We start from the raw sequence: 14,334 nt of genomic DNA on the forward strand, positions 1-14,334 counted from the left end.
TAATTTTTCATATTCAATAGTAATTTGCACTTGTTGGCTTGCACATATCATTACTCAAAAAGTGTTCTTCAAACATTTCAGGTGCATGTTTGATCTTCTCAAATCCATTGTATATTTCTCGAGCCGGAGGTGGGTGGGTGGGGGGCTGTCTCCTGTTTGTTTGTTTTGCCTTGCTTTTCCATTATTTGGTGAAGGTACCCAGTACAGGGTCAGTCCAGGTGACCGACTGACTGACGTACTGAGAAAGGGCATGGGAGTCCGTAAGCTAAAGGAACCATTCTGAAGATGGGAAGATAAAAACACCTTGTGAAAAAACTGCATTTCAAGTTGACTAATTTATTTGCCTTTTGAAATGCCACTTCAAAAGAGTGTTTTTCTCTTTTATTGTGGTAATGTTCTTTAATTTTTAAGATGACATGATTTATAAAAATCCATAACAGTGTTAATCATATTTGTGATAACAAGATGAAATGTTTTATTGCCAACAAAAGAAATGAACATTTCACCTTTCAATCTCTGGGAAAGCCAAAAATGTCTGAAACCATTTGTTATGATAATTGCTTGTCAAATATTTAAAACTTAGGGACACAGAGAGATTTTTCACCCATAAAAGGAAACTCAAAGTAACGTTTAAATTTTTATTCTTGTAGCCTGAAAGTAGCCAAACAGATTTTTTAGAAAACTGTGTAAAGTATATGTAAATGTTAAGGGCAAAAACTCTTTTCTCATTAATTTGAACCTAGAGCCCACTTTGGAAATGCATGGAAATACATCCGTCCCTCCTTCACCAGTAATGAAGGCTTAGTCAAGCATTAAATTAAGCACACACACACACATACACATGTTTATAAGAAATACATTATCAAATCCTGTCATTTGCAACAACATGGAGGGAACTGGAGGTCATTATGTTAAGTGAAATAAGTCAGGCACAGAAAGACAAACATTATGTGTTCTCATTTATTTGTGGAAACTAAAAATCAAAACAATTGAACTCGTGGTGATAGAGAGTAGAAGGATGGTTACCAGAGGCTGGGAAGGGAAGTGCGATGGGTGGTGGAGGGAATTGCGGATGGTTAAAGGGTACTAAAAATTAGTTAAAATAATGAATAAGACTTAATATTTGATAGCACAACAGTGTGACTATAGCCATAATAATTTAATTGTACATTTTTAAATAACAAAAAAAGTGTAACTGGATTGTTTGTAACACAAAGGATACATGCCTGAGGGGATGGACACCCCATCTTCGATGATGTGATTATTACACATGTCATGCCTGTATCACAACATCTCACATACCACAAAAAATATATACACCTACTACATACCCACACATTTTTTAACATGAAAAAGAAATACATTATCAAGGGATGAGTGTTTATTTTAAAAAAATTAAAGCTGACTTTCCCAAAAACATCCTTTAATTCTAATTAGTGTTAATCTCTACAATGGAGCGCTACAATATCCCGTTTAAATTGTAATTATATTTGAGAATAAAGCAATGGGTTTAAAAATTGTACTTATGCTTATTTATTCCCCCCAAAAGAAAGAAAGAGAGTGACTTGCAGTCCTGTAATTTTTCTACAACTTTTTCAGGAAAAAACAAATGAGGTCAGATTTCCGCTTATAAACTCACATTGTTTATACAATTACAAGGTCTTCTGTATTTGTTATCTGTTGCTGAATAACGCATTACCCCCAAAACAACAAACCTGCATTGTCTCACAGGTTCTACGGGTCAGGAATCTGGGCACGACTTAGCTGAGTGCCTTTGGCTCGGTGTCTCTCCTAAGTTGCAGTCAAGCTGGTGGCTGCCACTGTGGTCATCTCAAATCTTAACTGGAGTTTGGAGAATCCACTCCCATGCTCGCTCAAGTGGATAATGGCCAGAGACCTCAGTTCCTCTCTTGTGGCTTTCTCCATAGGGTGTCCAAGCGTCCTCATAACATGGCAGCTGATGAAGAGAGAGAAGGGGAAGGGGATGACAGAAGGCCCAAGTTAGAAGCCACACAAGTGGCTTCTGCCATATTCTACTTGTTAGAAGAGTCTTTAGGTCCAGCTCACATGCTAGGAGGGATTACATAAGAGTGGGAACACCAGGAGGCAGGGATCAGTGGGGACCAGTGTAGAGGCTACCTACCACCCCTTCAATGTCATCACACTGGCAAACTCCACAAATGCAACATTTGTTTATTTGTGTAAATACAATTAATGTATTCCACAGACTGGTTGGAAAAGGACATGCTATGCCACTGCTGTTTCTTTGTGTCCATCAGTTATATTTTTCCTCTTCAAAGAAAACAGGTTACAGGACTTGACTGATTGACTGATGATAATCATTCCACAGGAAGCTTCTATTTATTTTTATAACAGGATATTGATGAAGACAGTTAAAGCCAAAGGAATAAAGCATATGATGTAATCAAATAATATCAATGATGATACTGGGTAGAGGTGCTAACGTTGGTTCTAATTATGTTCCCCACATTAGTGGTAATATGAACTCTTTCAACAATCCTCTAATGTAATGTAATTCAGATTAGGCCAAGAATACTCTAACGTTGTTCAGAGTGGGGTGAGGAGGTAGGGGAATCCAGGTAATGTATGTCTGTGTGTGTGTGCGCGCGCACACACATATATATGTATGCATATATATTATGTATGTTTATATTTGTTATTATCCAGCATCCAAGGACAAGAGGCAGGGGACTTTGCTTATTGACTTGCATATGAGTCATATAGTGCACTAAACTCCCGACCACTTGCTACTTCCGTTTTTCTTTGTTCTTATCCAATTCACAACTGTCTGGTGTGGCCAGTGGTGAGGTTCCTGTGGCTTACCTGAAGAGCAACACATGAAATCAAAGTTGCTCACAGAATTATGAAACATCAGTAGCAGAGAGCGGCTCGCTGGGCCTGGGCAGGTGGTGGGGTTGAAGGAGGGTGCATAAACAAGTTTCCAAAAGGGAAATGACAGGTTTGCCCTTCGCTATGCAGCTTTGTTAGCTTTCATTGCTAGCTGTTCTCTGACAGGTACAGGGGAATTGGACTGAGTCTGAGAAGTAAATGCCATACCAGTTTTCAAACATAAGAGAACACGAAAGAATCCGTGCCAGTGAATGTACCATTCGAAAGCACCTTTATTTTACAGTTACTAGGAAGGACATTTAAATCGGTCAAGATATTTTCGGTGTTGTTTTGGCTTTGTCATACACACCCTATTATATAAACACCACACGGATGTAAACGTTATTCACCTTTTAAAGTCACTTTAAAATTTTTGACTTTTTGCCAAACATATTTCTATCAAGAGCTCTTTAAAGCTCTCTGCAACTTAAACGGGCACACATCTTTAAAAGAAAAGCTCGTTTTCCAAGTAATGCCTACAGAATATTCTATTTTTGAAGCTATATTTACATAACAAAGCACTAAAGGAAGCCCAGAGTAGGAGTCCTAAAGCAACAGTGAGACCGGTTTCTATGGGGTTAGAGTAATTCTAGCACTCTCCACTGCCAAGGGTGGGTCAGGACAGGAACAAATTGACCCAAAAGTAAGCCTCAATGTCATTCCTACACCAACTCCCTGTGATAATTTACCATCTGCAATCAAAGTAAAATAATCTCTTCAAAAGTCTCGTCCTTTTATGGTTCATTCTACAAATTAATTCTCATTTTCATTTCATATTTCATAGGTTTAACTTTCTTTCGCTTTACCCAGGTAGAGAAATCACACGCCTCTAATGATAGAAGCACCTAAATTCTAAATATGTTTTGGTATTTGAGTTACAGCAAGTACAGGGAATATCTAAGTTGCCCAAGTTACTTTCAATGTTGTTTTAACTTCATGAAAATATTTGATGACAATTTTTAAGACTGCCCATGAAAAAGAACATTCTGCAGTTTGAAGCTCTGCCACTACCGAAAAACGAAAACAAACAAAAATGAAAACCACAGTCTCAATCCAGAAGGTGTGTACTGTACTTTCACCCCTCTGTTCCGTCAAATCAGCACACAGTAGTAAGTTTCTGTCTTTCAACTAATTTTTTAACCTGATATTTACTGTTATTTCACAGCATACTTTGTATGAGTAATTTAACAGGAAATTGATTAACTTTAAAGGTCAATTAAAATTAAATCCTAGTTGGAACTTTTGGTGTGTGCAAGTGCAGGTGGGTGAGGGAGGGAGGGAGAGAGGGAGGGAATATCTGGGGTGGGGGAAGAGTCTGGTACATCTCCTGATACACAATAAGCATATGATAAATAGTATTTTTCCACTCTTTCTCTTCCCAAATAAAAATATTCATTCCAGTGTGGCATGGAGAAGATATTCTAATTTTTCAGATAGTCCTGGGTTTACCATAGTTTATAGTGCATATGGTTACAATATAAGCCAGGTGAATCAGTTAAAAAACATTGCTTTCATTACATCACACCCCTGCCCCTTTAAAAGCATCACACACACGGACCAAAAAAAAGAAAAGACAAAGAAAAAGAAAAAAGCTCCATACCATCCTGCAACTAAAGTCACAACTCCTCTGCCTACTTCCAGGCCCCCCATAATCTTTTTTTTTTTTTTTTTTTTGAGATAGTTTCTCTCTGTTGCCCAGGCTGGAGTCCAGTGGCACGATCTCCACTCACTGCAACCTCTGCCTCCCGGGTTCAAGCTATTCTCCCTTCTCCTGCCTCAGCCTCCCGAGTAGCTGGGATTATAGGCACGTGCCACCATGCTGGCTAGTTTTTGTATTTTTTAGTAGAGACAGGTTTTTGCCATGTTGACCAGGCTGGTCTTGAACTCTTGACCTCAAGCAATCCACTCTCCTTGGCCTTATAAGGTGCTGGTGTTACAGGCATGAACCACCGCGCCCACCCCATGCCCTGATTATCTGACATCACCTTACTTGTCCAGCCCACTCTCTAAATCCCCAGTAGAAAGGCTCTGCCCAACTAGGTCCATCTCCTTTCAGTTCTTCTTTACCTCCTGGCTTCTGAAAATGCTGTTTTGCCCATTCCATCCAAATCTCACCTTCCCTTTAAGGATCGGCTTGAAGCTTTAAAGTATAAAATGATGGTGATAGATTTTCAGGAGAGAGTTTATAGTACTGAGCAGCTAATTTAAAAGCAAATTAATTCTATATTATTCCAGAGGATGTGTTCCAAGTGTCAGTCCCAGATGGACGTTTGTGAAGCCAAAATGTTAGATATGGGCTCAACAACCCTTGATTGGCACCAATAATACCAAACAGTGCCTAAGCCAACTCTTGAGGATGTTAGCCATCATCTTTACCACCAACACAGCACCTTGTTCCCACTTCTTCCGGCTCCCTTTCTCCCTTCTCCGGTATACGCTCACTTAACAAATATGTTCTGGATTCCTTTCTACCTTGGCCGGGCGCAGTGGCTCACGCCTGTAATCCCAGCACTTTGGGAGGCCAAGGCGGGTGGATCACTTGAGGTCAGGAGTTGGAGACCAGCCTGGCCAACATGGCAAAACCCGTCTCTATAAAAAATACAAAAAATTAGCCGGGCATGGTGGCGCACAACTGTAGTTCGAGCTATTCGGGAGGCTGAGGCACGATAAATGCTTGAACCTGGGAGGCGGAGATTGCAGTGAGCTGAGATAGCGCCACTGTACTCCAGGCTGGGTGACAGAGTGAAACTCTGTCTCAAAGAAAAAAAAAAAACAACAAAAACAAATATGTATTGGACATGAGTGGAAGCAAATTATTGTGCAATACGCTGAGAAGATGCCTATAGACAGACATGTCCCTACCCTCTAAGAGCTTACTGTCTGCTAGGCAGAGAGTCTCAGAACAACTAAGTTCATTAAAGTACTGTGACAGGACAGGACAGGACAGAGGCAGTTAACTCCAACTCTGAGGCCATCTGAGAAGGCTTCAAGGAAGAGGTGGCATTTGAGCTGGGCCTAAGAAGGATGAGGAAATGGGAGGAACAGGGTATCCAGCATGAACACACGAAGGAGGTGTGACTGGAAGGTAGGAGGTGTGGCTGGAAGGTAGGAGGTGTGGCTGGAAGGTAGGAGGTGCTACTAAAGGCACAGATTGGAGCCAGACTGTAGAAGGCCTTGAATGCCACATTAATGAGTTAAGCTTTTTAGTCATTTGCCTTTTGTGCCGAGGATTAATATGATCAAAATTGTCTTTTCCCAGCAGAACTCCATGGAGAGGAGCAACACTCAGCTGAAATCAGTGGGGGGCCTGAGTGGGTCCACTTGATGACCTCATGGTGGCAAGTGGAGACTCTGAACTTGAGGACAGATAGTAGGAATAGAGGAGGACTTGGTTTTCTTTTTTCTTTCATCCTGTTTCTTTCTCTCTTCTGCCCTGGCCCTTGCTCCCCACTCCACTCTCGTTTTCACTCTTCCCTGCCTATGGCATAAGTGTTCCTGCAGACTCTGGACTAAAGAAGCTGTTGAGCCCTGGGTTTAGGGCAAATGCTAAAATTGAAAACTGGATCTTGATTTCCATTTCCTCTTCCACGTGGATGGCAGGGGCTTACTCTGTTCATGAACTGCTGCAAAATCCCACCTGATCCTAAGCCCAAGAATCATTTTAAGAAACAGGAGGCAAAAGAAATGACATTATCCATCAGTCCTAGACGCCCTTTCACTTTTTTTTTGAGACAGAGTCTTGCTCTGTCACCCAGGCTGGAGTGCAGTGGCACAATCTCAGCTCACTGCAACCTCCGCCTCCCTGGTTCAAGTGATTCTCCTGCCTCAGCCTCCCGAGTAGCTGGGACTATAGGTGTCTGCCGCCATGCCTGGCTAATTGACCCTCTACCTCTTAAGTTTTATTTTTTAAAATGGAAACAGGGGTGTTCAGGGGAAAGGAATGGCAACCATGAGTGAGTTCAGTTCTGGATGATTCTGTGTTACCATCTCTCACGTAAACATTTCAGATATGCACATTGACTTCTCCACTGCTATTTCAATAACGTATTTCATGGTTTGGAAAACTCTCTGGCTGCATCTTGGTTTTAAACAAGGATAGAATCCCTTAGCACTCTTCAGTTTCTTGTTCCCTCCTATTCTCTCTACCCAGCAAGGTGTTATTTGCCCGCAGGAGTGTTTTCTTTCTACATAACAGGATCCTGAAAGTGATGTCATTCAGACATCACAAAGCAGAGCTCTGTGCTTTTTAAAGGACATCCCTCACGCTGGTCACTTTTGGTTGGTGCTTTTTGTTTGGATTTTTTCAATTTTTTTTTTTTATATCAATGGAGAAACCAACCTTTCAAATGTACTTCGGCTTCCCTGAACAAGATTGTGTTTGACAGGTCGACACTGATATATTTGGATTTCTTTTTCTTTTCTCTTTTTTATAATTAGCTGAAGTTAAAGGAAAGTGCTAGAAGTGTGAGGTGAAAACTAATTACCATAATTTTATGGTGAAAGCAAGTGACTAAATCTAGCCTAGTACTATACTTGAATCCCTATTCTGGCCACCACACCTACAAGAGATGGGTTTTTGGTCTCCATGGCCCTGTCATTACATTTTGCCATTTTGCTCTGTCACTTCATATGCCGTGCAAAGGACAGCAAGTCATGCTATAGGGCCAGCACAGTGTAAAGAGACACTGAGGCTGTCCTACGCCCCTTCATTCTGGCCCTCCTTGGCAAAAAGTTTCAATCATTGCCGTCATCTGAGACAGTCTTTGATTTAATGGGTAAAAATCCAGGAATAATTAAGAAAATAATAACACATATCCAGAAAAAAAAAAAAAAAAATCCTGGTTTAAAGAAGAACTCCCAGCAGCACTGAAGGCAGTGATTCTGCATCTTTGAGGAGGGAAAAGAGATCTAGAAATCAAAAGCAACAGCTACCAATGACTTACTAACCTTCTCTTAGACAGAAAGGAAAAACTACTGATTCATTCTACTTTTTCCTGGTGAGATCATGGGGGTAGGAGAAGATTAAAATTTTTCTCCCAAAGTTGTGAGGTTTGCAAATAACTAGTTTTTATCATAACTAATTTCATAAAATAAAATAAAAATTACCAAAGGGCACTGTCGTTTTTGTTTAATCTGAGAGTAGACAAGCATTCTTACATTATATATTACAGTATACTGTTATACTACTCACTGCTAGCCATTGCTTGAACCCTGAAAAATGCCTTTACAAGTAATACAATAGAACCTTCATAGCACAATTCCAGTTGTTTTCCTTCTGTTAAATTTGTAACTGTATCCTGATTTTATCTCTCTGAAGACTTCTGGATATTTACAACATAAGGAAAGTCTTGTTTCCCTAACTCAAGGCCTTCAATAAAAACACAATCATAAACGGCATTTCTATTTAAAACAAAAATAGAAACTTCTAGAAATCTTATTTATAATTTACAAAAAATAAATTTTAATTCAACTGGATTCTCCAGTATCTATTTCCCAGGATTCATTCACAGTTGCTTTCCAGAAAACATTTTCCAAAAATTATGCCAAATACCATGTTATGCATAACTTCCTTGCTGAATATCTCTAGTCTAGAGCTAATTTATTTTTCTCAGCTGTGCCTTCTGAGCCTTCAAAGCTATTGCTAAAGTCTCCTCCCTCGGCTGACTTTAATTATTCCTTATCAATGTAATTTCTGAATGTTTCACGGAAAAAATAGAAAGGAAAATAACTATTTTCCTGAAAACACCTGCCTTGAAACAATATTTCAGAAGTGAACAAAAAAAAAAATAGATGGTGTGCAATTTTCATTTCAGGTTCCTAGCTGCCCAATGAGAAGTTGCCTGACTGCCAGTTGGAGGCCTCCCTAACGCCCCAGTTGATGAGCTGTGCCTGTTTCCAATCCTAGGGTGACTTTCTCACCACTTCTTAGGGCAATTTATATCCTGTGAGTTTTGTCAAGTTGGGAAGGGCCTACCAAATGAGAAGTCATTTGCAGAATCAGGGTTCGCTTCAAAGGTCCTAAGAAAATCCTTAAGCCATCATAGTTGAAAAACATTTGAAGATTGTTCACTTGAGTAAATGCTTAAGCTTGTCCTCCCTTACTTTCTCCGGCCTGTAGCAATATTACTCACCCTCAAAGAATTCATCAATATTCAACTGACTCTCCAATTTGCTGAGGTAGCAAAAGGAGTTTAATAAAGAAAGCTGTTGCAGTTTGTCTTTAGAGAACATGCTACAAACTCAACTTTTATCTTATGTCGCTGGAATCTTCTGCCCTTTTACTAATTTAGGTGGAGAAATAAATGCTTACGTGTAGCAACCCAAGCAAATTTACCCACGAAGGCAAGCCTTAAAAGCCCAGCAAAGCCTTTCATCCCAAGGGCACGAGAGCTTAATAAATGATTTCTCTGAGGATTTAGAAGCGTGTTCAGTCACGTCTCACAGCCCGGCAAACTTTCGGTCCTGTCCACGAGGGGTTTTGAAAATGTTAGCAGGGAAACTGTAGCTTAGTAAGAAGAGTTTTCAGCGCCCACCGAAACTGGACGAGTATCAGCTGTTTAAAAACCTTTCCTGAAAAGAAATCTTGCTCTGTTAAAACCTTTTTGGTTAATTTTTCAAAACCAGCTTTGCAGACCCTGGAAGACGCTACTCTTTTTTTCCTCCCCGCGCCCCGGAAAAGAGCCGCAGACGCCTTGCGAAAGGCTGCGCAACGCTTGCAGTTTGCAACGTCTTGGGTCTGCGAGATCGCCCTTGCAAAGACATTTCAGATTTTCCATTAGGTCTACATAAATATCACAGTAAAATGCATGTGAGAGAGTTAAGTAGCTCAAACTCGAGCGCAGAGCACAGCAGACGGCGCGGTTTTATTTTGGTAAGCTGATTTCGTGTGTGTGTCCGCGCGTGTGTTGCTGTTTTTCGGCACCTGATTTTTTTTCCCTCAGCGTCCGCACGCGGTTCTGGGCTACCCCGCGCAACTTCTGCAGGCCGCGACAACTACGGCCTCCCTCCGGGAATGCGGGGGCCGGCCGCGGGCCGCGGTGGCGGTGGCTGCAGGCGCGCAGCTCAGCTCCCCGCGGCCTGCCGATTTCTTTGCTCATCTGTGGCGCAGCCGACCCACCGAGTCTGAGTAGGACCGGGGGTTGCTGAGAGCTGCCAGGAAGTCCCCAACCCGCACCGCCCCCGGGCCAACGCGCTAGGCAGCTCCTCCGCAGAGCTTTGCGCCTGGCAGCCCACCTGCCCCGAGGCTCCGATGGCCCCTCCTCGCCTGCCTAGGGCAGGGCCGCTGCAGGCCAGCTCTACCCATTGCTCTTCCCGTCCAGATCCCGCTGGCCTTGAGCCCTGCTTGCTGGCAGATTTGTCCCACCCGGGACAGGAAAAAGAAAAGAAGCCGGCTTCATTTTCTTAGCATTCAGGCGCTATTTTATAAGGGATCTCTTCCAAAATTTTCATTATGGCATTTTGCAAATATTTAGGAAAGTTGAAACAACGGTAAACGAACGTCTGTTTACCCCTCACCCCCAACAGGACGCAACAACTGTTAACATATTGCAATACTTGCTTCCTTTCTGTTCTCACAATGTGTGCGTATGTTAGCTGCATCATTTGAAAACTGCAGACACCGTGACACTTCACTTCTGTACACTTTAGCATGCATCTTCAAGGATAAGGACCTCCTTACTTTCAATACCATTCTCACTAATAGCGTCTAACGTTCAGGATAAGGGCTCCTTTTTCTCCGGTTTCCCCACTTCAGTCTAAAAAATCAGTTTCCCTTCTTGTACTGGGCATATGTGTAAACAATTGCTTCTCCCTCTGTGTTATGCCCACCAAAGGACTATGGGGCTCACCCTGTCCCGGGGCCTGAGAGCTTGGTGGGGTGGCGAGGGCTAGGGCGTCTCGCCAGACCGCCACTCAAACGCGTGGGGAGAGTGCTGCACTCACGCGGTCTGAGACCCCCCGTTTCCTTTCCCAAACCACCTCAGGTATCCCCTGGAAGCACAGAGCAAGAAGCTTCGCTCAGCCAACTTGCGCCCTCCCGGCAGCTCAAAGGACACCACCAGAGGACCGGTGAGCGCGGGGTGGCGTCCGTCGCGGAAGCCTGGGGGTGCACGCTGCGCTACCTCGTGCTCCTTGGCTTTGCCGTTTGCCATCCTCCGCTTTTTCTCCCCAGAGTGTGATTAATTTCACATTGTCTCTCCCTATTCGGCTCATTGTTGGTTACTCAGGGCGTCCTGTGTCTTTTTTGGCCCTCCCCCGCCGCGAGCCAAGGCTGAGGCGTCGAGCGCCTGCACAACCCCCTTCCCTCCCGCCCCCTCCTCCCCTCCCCCTTTCCGCCCCCGGGCCCCGGAGCCAAGCGGGGCCACCGGGGGGCGGAGAGCGCCAGCAGCGCGTGGCCACGCCCCCGGAGCCGGCTTTTTCTAGGGCGGCTCCTGGAGCCTCTCTGCCGGCTGCGCCGCTCGCCTCTCAGGGAGCGCTCCGCGCTGGCCCTTCGCTCTGCTCCGCCTCTGCCACGCCGCTCTCCGAGCTTCGGCCGCAGTCAGCGCCTCCTCCGCGCGCCCTCTGCGCGCCCTCCGCGCTGAGACGCCGGCTCTCAGCTCTTCGTCTTTGTTGCTCCGTGCCCGGCACCTCGCGCCTTGCAACCTCGCAGTCTCCCAAGTCCCGGGTCCCGTTTCTGTCGATGTCCGTCGATGTCCGTCGATGTCCGTCTGTCTTTCGCTCGGTCTGTCTCTCCGCCTACCCAGCCCTTCCTTCCTCCCTCTCTCCCTCGCTGGCTTGCACATTCGCTCGCTCTCGGACGCGGCGAAACAGCTTCGCAGGCAAATCCCAGAAACCTTTGCAAAAAGCTTGCAATGAAATTTAAGAAGTTCTTCGATTTCGGCGCCATTTTCGAGTCGAGCCAGAGGTGACATGCGATTTTTTAAAAAGGTCTTGGTGGCTGGCGTCTTTCCCGATTATAGCGTGGGTTACGGCAGGCAAAAAAAAAAAAAAAAAAAAAAAAAAATCTGGTGATAATTCTGAAAAAGTGCTGTGGCGTTTTGGGGTTGTAAAGCACGTTTGGGGGGCGGGGTGGGGGGGACAAAACTGACCTTTAAAGTGTTTAACAAATGAGTGCGGCCGGGAAATTCTCAGGAAACGGACTAGGGAAAAGAAAACTAACATGGAGGGGCGGGGAGGGAATACTGAGTAAGGGGCAGTGACCGACTGTCAGCCTCGCTGTGGTCGGGAGCGACTGGTTTTGACAGAATGTGAATGAACTTTTCCTGACTCTTATTTGCAAGCAGTAAGTTATGTCTTGGAAAGAAAGGTGTGATTAATTTTGCATTGTCTCTCCCGATTTAAAACTTTCAAGGTTGTTCAGTTTTCCCTGTAGGGAACTTGACATTGGGAAAGTTTGGCTAGAATGCGCCGAGGGAATGCACATCGTGTTTTGGGGGTGTGGGGGACGAAGGCAGATGGAAAATTAAAAGACAAAACGTTGTAAAATGTGAACAGAGGAAGAGGCGTATTCTTTGGCTCTTAAATCATTTAACCAAACACAGTGCAGTTCAGAAGGGGGTGGGGCTATGGCCACTCGAAAGTATCGATTCTTTGTCTATTGTATCAGCGAATGACCCTCTCCTGAAGTGACGAGAAGCCCCTTTGTATTCTCTTTTCGTAAGTAAATTTCAGTCTAAGGGGAAATATGTAAACTAGGGGATCGAGGTGGCTTTTTAGGGGTGTAACTCGTTGTACTATCACTCGGAGAGATGAAAGGGGTAAAGATGAAAGGTAGAAATGAATTCGATTCCAGTGAGTTTCACCGATGTTATTTTGAATGAACTTTTGTGTTTCTAAGTAGTCAACTAAAGAAATGTTAAATTAGGAGTGAATTTAATTTCTGACATAATGGCTCATATATTTATGTGGAACAAAATATTGGGAGAAAGTTGTGGAGTTTTAAATTATAATTGTACATTTGCTAAACTTGTTTTTTTTTCTTTTTAAGGGCAGCCAACGACATTTTTCTCCATTAATCCCAAAGTCAATGTAAAAGTTTGTAAATATCATTACCAAAACAAGATGGAACGTAGAGACACTTGATTGTCCCAATTTAGGGAATGGGGTTATTATCACTAATGACTTTGTTTACTATGACGTGTAGTATATTTGTTAGCACTGGATCTCAGTCTGGATGTTATTAATTTTATACTTAATCTCCTTAAATACTCTGCACATTTTATTAATAATAGGACACTTAACATTCATTTTACTAGTTTTGAAAAACCGACATAATTGGTAAATGTAACAAAATACAGTTGGATACTTTAAATGTTTATTACTTGTGCTGAAATGTATTTTAACTTTCAAAACCATTACAGTTAGTGGTGATTTTGTTGTTTTAGGTTTGCGATTGAGGATTTCAGAATCGGTTTTTTTCTAATGCTTAATTGAATATTGTATTTAAACAAAAAGGGGCCATGCATGTGACTTGTTGCTAATATGTGTCCATTTTAAAAAGGAAAAGGTGGTATCTAATGAGTTAATCATTAAGGAGTATGCGCAGTGCCGGCCATTTCAGGACATGTGAGAGTTTCTGTGGAGCTGCTTGAAACAGGAAGGAGCGACTTGACATCAAGTATTTAAACTTTCTGATTTATGTTTTCATAGATGACATTGATAGGTATAAATTATTCATGAATAAGTTTGAGTAACTAGTTTAATATGTAAATATCCAGGTATTTCATCTACAGAAAGTTCTGTCATTCTTGAAGCTCTTAAAAATAGCAGGGGTGTTTACTGTAAGAATAAAAACACTAGCAGTGAGTTAAAGAGGGCATCTAATGCTTTTAAAGATGTGTGTGTATATGTGTGTATATATATATACATATATATATATATACACATCAATAGTATATATTAGAATCAGCTGAAGCTACCGGTGAGCTTTGGTTATTTCCTTCCAGTCATCTGCATCCATTTCCAATAAAGGTTTTTTTTTTTTAATGGAGACAATGAATGAGACTTGTAATATGCAGCAGGAAGAAGTTTCACCAAGACTTTGAAGCTGGCAAGAATGATCCAGATGTACAATTGCCTCTACTTAATGTTATTCATCTACTTTCAAAGTAATTAGATTCTCTTACACACTAATTCCTATCTCCCATCGCTCTTCTTTTCACCACTACATTTTTCCAAGATTCATCCTCAGGGGAAAAAAATTGAGAGCCACAACTTCGGCTCCACCTGCAGCTCCTGGAAATCAAATGGTGAAGTTATAAAAAGTACCTCAACTTGGAGTGCGGTGGCCTAGTCATAAGTGTTGCTCTATTCCTTGCCAAGGACAGCGTGGGGCGGGGCGAGGCAGGGCGGGACTTCCTCCAGTCATCCAGTCTTTTTTCACCCACAGGTACCCCGGTCGATCCCCCTTCGTTGACTCCAAGGGGA

This window comes from Aotus nancymaae, unplaced genomic scaffold, assembly GCF_030222135.1.
Source record: "Aotus nancymaae isolate 86718 unplaced genomic scaffold, 86718_ANA_hifiasm-v0.15.2.pri h1tg000004l, whole genome shotgun sequence".
NCBI lineage: Eukaryota > Metazoa > Chordata > Mammalia > Primates > Aotidae > Aotus > Aotus nancymaae.